The sequence below is a fragment of the Paralichthys olivaceus genome, chromosome 14 (assembly GCF_024713975.1).
Source record: "Paralichthys olivaceus isolate ysfri-2021 chromosome 14, ASM2471397v2, whole genome shotgun sequence".
In the NCBI taxonomy this organism is placed as follows: domain Eukaryota; kingdom Metazoa; phylum Chordata; class Actinopteri; order Pleuronectiformes; family Paralichthyidae; genus Paralichthys; species Paralichthys olivaceus.
The window spans coordinates 12,631,554-12,643,278 of NC_091106.1; positions in this window are offsets into that span (position 1 = coordinate 12,631,554).

The window sequence follows — 11,725 nt, forward strand, 5'->3', positions numbered from 1 at the left end:
TGAACATGTCCCAGATCTTTTCACACCATTGTGTTTCACATCTTCATCACCAAACCTGAGAGACAAGTAATCCTCCTCTGACTCAAGGAACATCCACGAAAAAGTGCAATTATGAAAAGAGACCTTTGTTAAAATGTTCATTAAAGTCAGTGTTACCAGGATATTGTTTTCAAATTGTGCTAATGCTGTGAAAAATAATGAAACCTGAAGGTTTGTCAGCACCATGAGCTGTACAGTCGTCACTGCACCGGTTTGCTGGAAGGCTGAGGAATGTATGGACAGGGCAAGACATATGAAATTCATATTCAGCGTTGCCTTCAAAGCTCAGCTGGGGTTTAGAGTTCAGCCGCAATGTCACAGAAAAAAATGGACACCTTGACAGATGAATAAAGATTTGTTGTGTGAAATGCAAAGAATGACACGTAAGACACCAGTCGAGCAAATGTGCTCATTTCACTAGCACTGCATGTTCCCTCCATCTTGGAGCGTAAGGGCTCCCAGATGTGCAGCCAGTGAAATTCCACTTAGTGGTTATTCATCATGAAAATATAAAAATTGAATGTGTGTGTGTGTGTGCACGTGTGTGTGCGTGAGAGGGTAACAGAGGTCATAGAAAGCCACTTCAAGAAGGTCCCAGTAAATATTGCTCTCCACGGCCAGGCGAGTTTTTAATAAAAGCTACAAGGTGGTAAAGTTAAACTGGGGTCACTTTTAATGTGTGTGTGTGTGTGTGTGTGTGTGTGTGTGTGTGACATCACTTCCTCACTCTACTCAATGACCATTAACTTTGCTGTAGCTTACCAGCAGCCACTCTGGCAGCTGCACACTGCAGTCTCAGGGCCCTTAAATTGTCACCACCCTAAAAGCCAAGGCATCATGAGAACTGCCCTGCAGAGCGTGTTAGGTGGTCAAAACGCAGGAACCTACTCGTCACCAGGGTTTCACCACGGTGGAGTAAAATGGCGCAGCATGTCAGTAATCTCTTGGAGGTAAATGAAAAGTATCAGGCCAATTGTTGTGCAGCTGCAATCTGAAACTTGTGAATTGTTTGAACTGGCAGGACGAGGATGTGACTGCACACAGATCTGGTGTTATTCAGCACTTTGTGGTTCACTGGATGTCTGATTGTATTTGTTTCTGCTCTGTGAAAATATTCTGGTTTGCTTGATGTAAACTTTTTTACCCCAGGTCACATGATGCAAAACATTGTAATGAAATGATGTATTGGTGTTGCTCTGCTGGATGTTTAGAAATCGTCTATCCAGTTCTGTAGCATTTCCTGAGCCTATCAATAAGAGACCTGGGACTAGTTTTGCATGGAAACATTTGATTCCCCAAAGGGAAACTTGACATTTGCTGTTTAACCCCCTCAACAATTAGCCATGAGCACCAGGTCAGCTACTGCAAGGCAGACACTCAGCTGTCATGTGGCATTGATTGATCTTTGGGGTTTTTCTGGTTTGAAGGGTTGTTTCAACAAAGATTGAGATCTAAAAGTAGAAACGTTAGCCTAAGAGACAACTAAATAATAATAATGTGATACTTTACCAATGTTTACTGCTGTCCGGAAAGCTTTCCATTCCCAGATACAGTTTTTTTCTGATCAGAGTAAATAAAAGATGTTTTCAGACAAGAACACCAGAAAACATCCGCACAAGTGTTCTCCAGACTTTGCTTTTCATGTATGAACAACACAGCAGGAGAATCTCTGGGCAGACGCATTCACAAGAACAGAAAAATCTCCAGATTGTTCAGACGAGGGGCGGCGGGCTTGCAGGAGGGAGCTTTTTATACACAGTCTATGGGAGGGAGGCTGTAATGTATAAATTCCGCAGTGGAGATCACATGTTTTTGTTTATCACCAAAGCTCTCTAATCTCATTGTCTTTCCAGGTTGGCATCTTCCTCTGCTTCCTTCTTTTTGTCTGTGTTTTCTTTTTCAGTTTTGCTTAAGTCGTGTGTTAGAGATGCTTTCAACGCGCCCACTTGCTTGCGGTGAATCCTCTGCATAATTTCCTGCTCTATTGTGACATGGGCTCACTCCGACAGTCTTCATAGTTTTTACTAGGGGGCTGAGAGAATATCTGCAGCAACCGACATACAGCCCCTCCGGTTCATTTTCTAGTGTATGTCTGAAAACAGCTATGTAGTCATTGCCTCACCTCCAGCACTCAGGAGATAAACCAACTGCACTGTGACTGTAATTCTGATCCAGAGAGTTTCTTCACCAACACTTTAAATATCTGAGAGGCTGACGTGTGTGCATCTGGAAAGTGTGTATCCACAGCTCCCACTCTTTCTCAACCACATTCTCCTCCTGCTCCCCACTTGTGTTGTTATTTACTCCCCTTGTCCCAGAGCAGGCCACTGCCCTGGGGCATCGGCTGCACCAAAATCATGCTCCCCAAGGGAAACATTAGCAGACTTGTAGCTGTTCTGGTATCAGATGACCTGTAGCACATTTCCACGAGTGCACACTCATACACCAAAAAGTCCCATGTAATGATTTGTAAATGACTTGTTGATTGTGCAGAGGGGGGCCGCCAAGTGTCATTAATTGCCTTAACACTGCCAGTGACCCGCCAGAACATTAATCATAATTATGACAAAATTACTCAGCTGAACGTCACCGAAGAGTTTGTTCCTGCGACGGATATTGAAAGTGACCAATATGCATTGTGTAATAACAGTGGCATGTGTGTGTCTGCTTGAGAGTGAATGGGAGGCTAATAGAGGGGCCCCTATGAGCAGTTAAAATAGGCCCCCTGCAGTCTCTATACCTTTCATGTGCTAATATTGCAGAGGTTATGAGTTCCAATACTATCCATCTCCACACAGATGTTTGAATGAGAGAAGAACACACAGCACAACAGAGGACGTGGGGCCTTCACTCCACACAATAACACATTCCTCCAGTGCAATTCTGTTTTCAAGTCCTGGATAACCACAGCGAACCATGGACGTTAGGTACGAATGACACACAAAGGACACACATACTCAGGGGACAGTAGGAGGCCCATAGAGAGACCAAAACACCCCCAGCGTTAAACTTTACCCACATATCACACACTGAGCTGCCCTTCATCTCCATTCCTTGCAGGATTATCACCTACGTCCCAACTGGTTGATCTATGAATTGGCGGTTTAATCTGTTCCCATACTGAGCTCTGAGTGCCACGTTACGGCCATAGAGAGAGAAAAAAAGACCATGGAGAATGTGACTAACCATGAGAAGAAAGAAACAATTACACCATTATCTGAAGATGAAACTGATGATACTGTACTTGCATCATCTCCAGCACCACAGAGTACATTTTTCTTCATGAGGTCGATCCCTATAGAGACTCCTCTGTCGGGCTGCAGTGTGACTCAGTGCCTGAGCACGCTGTCCAGATGCGACAGACCGGGAGGTCTGATGCCTAATGCCATCGACTAATATTGTTCATCCTCAAACAATGAAGTGTTCCAGAAGCAAAATGAAAAATTACCCAGGGTACATCTGAATAGCGTTTAGATGTAAGCAATACCCCCAAAAATTTAGGATTGTCGTCATTGCAAGGGGTACATAGTTGTGTTGCTTTGACCTAATTTCAAATTTCATGATTACTACTTCACTAACTTTAATTTCAGAGAACTTAGCCAAATGAAAAGCATATATTCTCCAAATGTAGTGCTACATTGAAGGTGCGGCACAATTTAATTTAAGAAAAAGTCGGTTTCAAACGATGTAACGATGCTGCCCTCATACTTCCATGGGTCCTTTATGTTGCATAGTTGTTAAGCAATACATCCACTACAGGGCCGCACAGAGTCAAGAGTTTCTGACATGTCGACAGTGGAGGAGGTTGTGAAAATGTACCTGTGAAGACGGAGGCCAAAGCTCCCGCCATGGTTGAGATTTCGTTCTCATATTCAATGATCGTCTCACTTGCGCTACACTGCCCCCCATGATCTTCAAAGGTACTGCTCTGATTAGTCTGTTCTGTCCGTATCCATAAACTTTCAGAGGACCTACATATATATGGATGAAATAAATGCAGAGTATGTACAGTACATTGTTTTATCTGTGTTAAGCATCAGTAATGATCCAAAATGTTTTAGTTATGTGTAAAAGGCAAAGTGATGCATGATTGTTCTTATTAAATTTGCCTGCTAATCTAAGTTTGATTGCAGATTAGAGGAGAGGGGAGACAATTTTCTGTGGTATCGTTACTCGTTAGTCAGTCTTACACAGAATAGCTTGGCCAGAACAACAACATACACAAAAGAAAAAGAGGAGTAGTGTTTCGTCTTCATGCTTTGCCAATACATATTCAAAGCTGAGCAACAAGGCCACTCTGGCTGAAGCACCAGAATTGCAGCGTCCAAACTAAACATGATCTCATATCACACTAATCCCAGCTCCAGCTTCTCTCTGGTGTTTCACAACCTGCCCTTGGTTCCTTATGCACTCAGGAAATTCAATGGAAGTGAAGTGACGTGGAGAAGCTGAAACCATGAGTACATAAAGAATTTTAAAGACCATTCACCTTGCAATCTGCCCCGTGCGTATTTGTTTCCATCCATCTGTCCGATTTAATGACGCCTCCCTGGAATCACATCTATTGAGAACGCAACCTCACAGACAAACCAGTTGTCTGCTGCAGTTTCATAAAACACATCAAAGAAGTGAGAACAAAGGCTTTCTAATACCCAGACTGAGAAGAATTCCATATCAATCTGGTACGAATTGTACAATACATAAAGGAATATTTGTCAGTTGTAGTTATATGATGTCCCCAGTACAGACCAGGAGTGTTTGACTACTGCCTGCTAATGTAAGGAAGTATTTCAATTTCATTTCTTTCTGAAATGTCAAAGATAAACAGTTGGAACATGTGTGTTTCAGTGGGCAACTTTCTGACTAATCCAGCTTGAACGAATCATAAAGTGCGTCCATGCAGGGTTAAGAGTATGAGTGATGAACTTTTGTATTGAAACACGCCAGATAAAAAAACGTTGGACATGACAGAGAGGGATCTGGCATGAGTGTTGTCTGAAAGAGGCTGCAGAGGAGTGTTTTTCTTCCTCTGGCCTCTTTGTTGAAGTTCACAAATCAGGATGCAGTTTTTCATACCGGGACGGGTCTTAAATGCACAGTACAACTCTGCCCTGTCAAAAAGAAATATTTCCATTTACTTTTCCACGTATAAAGTATGTGTACATTGGCACACAGACCAAACAAAACCATAAAATCTATGAATGTAATGAAAATGAGCTGGAACATAATTCAGAGCCCTTACAGGCAAGAACGGGGACATTTAACAGCTGGAGCTTTGTTAACAAGGCATAGACACATGACACATTTAGAGATGGATACTATACTCTGCAACATGAATAATCATTTATGAAAATTATTATACAGATATAACCAACACAATGTGAATACAGATAATAACACCAGGTCTAAATTGTTCTTCTATACTGAAGAGTTTCATTTATTTTATCTGAGGGTTGCTTTCTAGTTTTCCCATCTTTTACTCACATGTGGTTTGGATTAATGTCAGAGCTCCAAATAGTGAGTTTCATGTTATATGTTAAACACAAGCACGCGCACACAGACACACACAAACACACACAAACACACACAACAAGAAGTTGAACTGGTTTAGGTAAGTTCTGACAGACTGGAAAATATTGATAAATATTTAAAAAGTTCAGATTGGAAACAACAAAACAAAACCTGAGGATTCTAAAAAATAAAAATAAAGTTTATACCCAAAGGCCCTGGTCGAGTCATGGAAGAAGATTCAGCAGACGACAAAAAGCCATTTTAATGCTAGGATCAAATAACCCTTTATTATTCTTTATTGTTAACTTGATACATGCCACACACAGAAACACACACACACATACACACACACACAATGGCCTTGGAAATCTGAACAAAGTTGGCGAACCAGCAAACGTGAATCTCCCACTCTCTCTCTCTCTCTCTCTCTCTCTCTCTCACTCTCTCTGTGTAACTGATGACGTCTCTCCACCTGCAACGAGAGGCTGGACTGTGATGCTGTTTCTTCTTCAACTCAAAACGTCACCTGAATTTAAACTGAGCTGCAGTGTCCTCTCTTTAGCATGCCTCACAGCTGGAGTGATGAGAGCCTATGGTTGTGGCCTAATTTGGAGCAAGAATCGGAGAGAGCTCATCTCAGGACCTGAGTTCTAGACAGCAGAGGCTCTGCAGAAAAAGAAAGAAGAAACAGAAACAGCAGAAGAAGATTTTACTTATGACTCCACTGAGCTCCAGCAGTTTTGAGAAATGAGCTGCTTTCAGACATGCACCAAAGTCCGCACATTTTCCTGAGATTTCCCACAGGGGCTGTATGTGAGAAGGCACATGTCCGAATCAGTTGCTGGAAATTCACAGTGAGTGAGTGGGTGTGTTTATAATGTTTCTAATATGTGTTGGATGAAAAACTGGAAAAAAAACAAAAACAAAAGAAGAGAATTATCTCAGGCTCAAAAGAGGAGCCACAAACGTCAACGACACAGATAAAGAAGTCAAATTAAATAGACAACAAGATTCGAGAGCTTTTGGGGATTGGTGTCAATGTGGTGTGAACAAAAACAGCAGAATTAATATTATATGAATTAATATTATATTTGTCTGTCCTGGACAATCTCCTGCTGCGTTCTTCATATATTAAAATATGTCAGGAAATATCCGGCCCCAATTTTCCACATATATTCAGGAGTTCATGTCTGAAAACGGCTTAATTAGCACATCTGTACAAAATCGAAAGCATGAAAACGACTATGCTCTACTACTCTGTACCAATTGCTACATAAGAAACTAAAACACTCGTAATTGATCTAATTCTCTCCAGCCCTTCATCTGTGTGAAGAAATGCTCTCACTAAATGATTTGTGTTTCTGTCAAACTACCACCAAGCAGCCATATCCTTTTTCCACAAACTCCCTGCCAGCTTTTCATGGCCACTTACACAAACAATCATGTCAACATCGACAACCATCTTTCCTGACACACACACACACACACACATGCATGGGGCCCCTCCCACCTCTAATTGTCACTGTTGTGAACAAATCTCTGGTTCTGTCTGAGCGGTGGGAGTTTCATTGAGCCTTGTGAGAAGCACTGCTGTGACATTCATTTCCAAACTCGCGTTAGATGCTCAGCTCACCGCACATTTGTTCATTTCTGCCGCCGACCCCCTGCAGGGTTTTTATTACTCTCATCCAACCATCAAGAGTTAATTTAGAAATGACTGTTGTCAACAAGTCGTGAATGAAATTTCAAACACAATGAGAGTGAAGCGCAAGTGAAAGCTGTGGTTAATATTTGTCAGATCAAAGGAAGCGCAACTGTCTAGAAGGTTTGTTTATGTGTCTGAAAAATGAACTGACAGAGTGTGTTGCATATCTTTGTCATCATCATTAAATCTGTGAGAACAAAAGTACCAAAATGGACTAAATTGTTTTTATGTGTTTATATAATTAACCGTACATGCTCATTATGTATAAGTTTAAGGACATGTTGTTCCGAAAAGATGAAGTGGATGTCCATGTTGGACAGGGCAGCTCTTCGGGTTGAATCACATGCTTGTCCCTCATACATCAATCACTTCCAACATGCTTAATGGACATTAAAGAGACACACAGATATGAGAAAGACAAGGACAGGGCATCTGCTCTTTATAGAATAGGTGATTGAATTAAACTATGAAGGTGAGACAAACAGACAAAACAGGAAATAAACCAACGCATTGAAGAGACTTGGAGATGCGTGTTATACAGCATATGAAAAACACTGTGACTTAATGTGCGTGTGTGTGAGAATGAGATGAGTGGCTGCATTGTGTATAATTTCCTCTGAGGTGAAAGAGCATCTCACACCTTCTCAGGCCCGTTAATTTGACTCTGGAGAGTGAAACAGTTATTGCAGTCCCGTTCAGTAATTACACTGCGGTCCAGAAAATGCTTAAAGTTACATTCACGTTATCACAGCTGTCCCCCCCCCGGGATAGACCTGGAAATTGCTCTCAGTGCTATTTCTTACAAACTCATTACTTTAGGTCTCAGTTTATACACTGTGGTTCTGTTGAATATGAAACTGAATCCAAATGATGTTGCGCAATCAGCAGAAACAGTAAACAGAGCAGATCTACAGCAGTTTACCTGACTGGGCTTAGCCTATTTCATGATTCCTTCTTCCCTAAGATGGACTTTCTCCAGATACATGTTTATCATAAATCGTTTTAGCTCGCTCATGTCAAAACCAGTGCGATTTTTAGTCCAAATAAAACTGTTAAGTTTTTCCCAGAGCTGTGTCCAGTAAAGCATGACATATCCCGCATAGCTCAGAGATCAGAGTTCTCAGGCTCCATTTTGAAGTGCTTGTTGCTGATCTAATGATAAAAATGCACAGTAATTAGCATGTTGAGGCCTGAACTATATGGAGAAGATGTTTGCAGCCATTGCAGCTGCTCTGTGGAGGCACAGCGAAGCTCTGAGAGAAAAATAACTAAATAAATAACTAAATGTCAATTGTTTCAACTGTTTCATTATTGATCAAAGAACAGTGGGAATTTCTAGGTACTTGGTCATTTAACCAACGTGTAATGTTGTTATGGTCCATCTTTATGTGGATATGAATGTTTGTGCCAATCTTTAATGCAGTCCATCCAAAAGCTGTTAATAGATTTCACTGAAAATGTGAACCTCATGTTGGCCACAGAGAAAAAGTCATAGGATCACAAAAGTTATTATCAGGATACAACATCTCCACACCATGAATATGTCTGGATGAAATTTTATGGCAATTGCTAAAAGGTTGTGAATATATGGAGACATACTACTTGGCCAAAACATATCTTGTAAATTATTTCAAGGGTAAATATTAGGATTCTGCTAAACAAAATGAATATAAGAAACAGATTATAAATATTTCACCATAGAAAGTTAAGTTTACAGAAACACACATGGCTTAATTGGTTGTCTGGCAACTTTTATCAGCAGTACTCCTTAAAGCAAATTCCAACTCGTCTTTGTTTGGTCTTCAGCTCATGACGATTAGATTGCAAAACATTTTGGTCTCAATTTCTATCTTGGACAACAATGTTGTTTTCAGAATGAGAGTACGTGGGAAATTCTCAGGATCATGTTAAAAACTGATGAGGATTAAAGTTGTTATGAATAAAAACTTTGGAAATGAAGCACAGTTTCAGGATGAATCTTTGGCAGGCTTCAGATGTTGTCCTTGTTTCATTTTGTGTTGGGAATATCCAGCACTACCAAACACACACACACATACACACACACACACACACTGGGCCAGCAGCTTCTCTCAGACCCTGAGATCTGGAAACACTTCAGTGTTTGGTCTCGCAAAGATGCTTCACAATGATCCACCAGCATCTTCTCAAACCTGTTACAACAGAGGATTAAGACACAGCATTAGATTTTCTTTAAATGAGTCAGCATGAAAAAAAAGCGGAGGTTGTACCAGGAATTGCACAGCAGAGAGTGACCTCCAAAGGATGGGAACTTACAGCTTTCTCCTGTTCTGGGGAAAAGATTTCACCATCATCATGTTTTTTTGGCTTTGTCCGCATCTGGAATTAGTAGCAAATCTCATAAAACTACAAATACATTTAAACATGAGATTGTTTATTGAATATTGTTAAACAGTAGTATATAAAATATTCACTGTATATTCAATTAAACATTTATTCATTTTCATTGATTTGCTCAAGTTAACCTCAGACAGTGAAACTCAAATCAACTCAAAATCAGGTGCTGGAATGAATTTTGACAAATGACTGAAGTGTTCATATTATTCCTCAGGAAATGACCTGCACAACTTCAAAGTGTAGCATGCTGTCACCCATTAAGGCCACATTACAAAGCCACATGTCCATATGTGCTGTATTGTGCTAACCCCTCGTGTAGTCGATGATATTTGCAGTCATGTCGGCGGGGGAACACAGGAGCGGCACTCACCACTGCTGCGGAGGGACGAGCTCTCTGGGGAAGCACACTATCTGTTAAAATAGATATTGAGTTTGTTATTTTAGCTCCAGGAGGCAGAGAGGATCTGTTTTCAGATGTGCTGCGGGGGTGCTGGTGGGGATGTTTATTTGTCTTTCCTACTGACATCAGGCTGTTATCAGTCACTTAAGTTTAAGTCCGAGGGAATCACCAGCGGCTTTACGCCACTGATCATAATCCAATAAAACATCGCTATGCAGATGGTGGTTATAGTCCCACTGGCTGATGCTGTTTCAGCAAATACAAACCGTGATCACATTAGGACAACCAAACAAAGATATTAAGGGCTAATAGCATCCACTGTGGGTCTCACAGGGAGCAGTGTTTTGTCCGACTCAAATTCAGTTTGGTCAATTTGGCAACAGACATCCTCGTCCTTCCAAAGGAAATCATAAAACTTTTAGATTATATGAAGAAAAATGCTCCACTTGAAGTAAATTGAATCTGTCTGCTGTGTTGACAGCTCCTGCAGACAGAGGCTCGCATCACCAATTCAGAGAAAAAGAAACTGAGACACACTGAAAATGAATTTCATTGCAGTGTTTGGATGCTGTTGTAAGAGCACGAATAGCTGCATCATCTGGGATTCAATTGTATCGGCAATATTTTTTCCTGCCACATCTGGCAAAATTTTTGCTTGATTCGTTGCAGAATCAATATATTTTGTAGGAAACGGGATGTCAATAAAACACACAAAAGAAATATGTCAATGAACATATTGTATCATGACATATTGTGCCTCAGGAGGCTTGTTAAGAATGCACACAAACACAGCACTTGGACCTTGAGGCTGAAACAAGCTGCCTGGCATTAGAGAGGATGTTTAGATGTTTAGTCTCTGGAACCCTAAACCCTTCAGGGAGAATTGCCAAGGCAGGACCCTGAAAACCCTGCTGACCTCTAACCTCTCAGAGGGGCTCCAAAAACATGGACACATGCGTATTTGAACACATTATAGATGTATAAATTAGAACAGAGGAGGGAGGAAGGGAAGCTGAGAGGGAGAGGCAGCAGGAGCCCTGGTGGGTGGAGGGTAGTGGAGGGGAAAGGGAGAGCAGGGACGGGACAGGAAGGCAGAGTGTGGCCTTCGGTAAGTGTTAAGGATAATAAAGAGGGGCTTAAGAGGGTTTAGGGGGCTGATGGTGGATAACAGCAGGACAAATGAGAGGTCCTTTCTAACCGCAGCACTCGACTGACCCCAGCTGAATCAACATCATCACCACGGGAAATCACAGTACACGGGAGAGGAGGTTGTTGTGTCTACAAGTGTGAAAATTCCTTCTCATCACAGATAACCCTGATACGTTTGGTATTTTAGGCCATATTAAAATGACCTACATTGCATGAGAGGGACGTATTAATGAGTATAAACTGTCACTAATATCATTTCATTTATCATCCTTATCTGCTTTCTAACATGTTTTGGTGTCTGAGAAGTTTTTGTGCCTAAAATTAAAACCAACAGTTATTTGCTTAAAGGACTTGTTGTTATATATTCTGCACAAACCTGCTCAAATACAAAAAACATGCTTTTTTTGATTTAATGAAACAAACGATATATGACGTGAGGGTTTAGAGGTGCTGGTTGCCAGAATGTTTCTACTCTTTATGCTGAGCTCAGCCAACACACTACTGGAGCCGTATATTTATCAAACAGATGTCAGAGTGGAATCTCT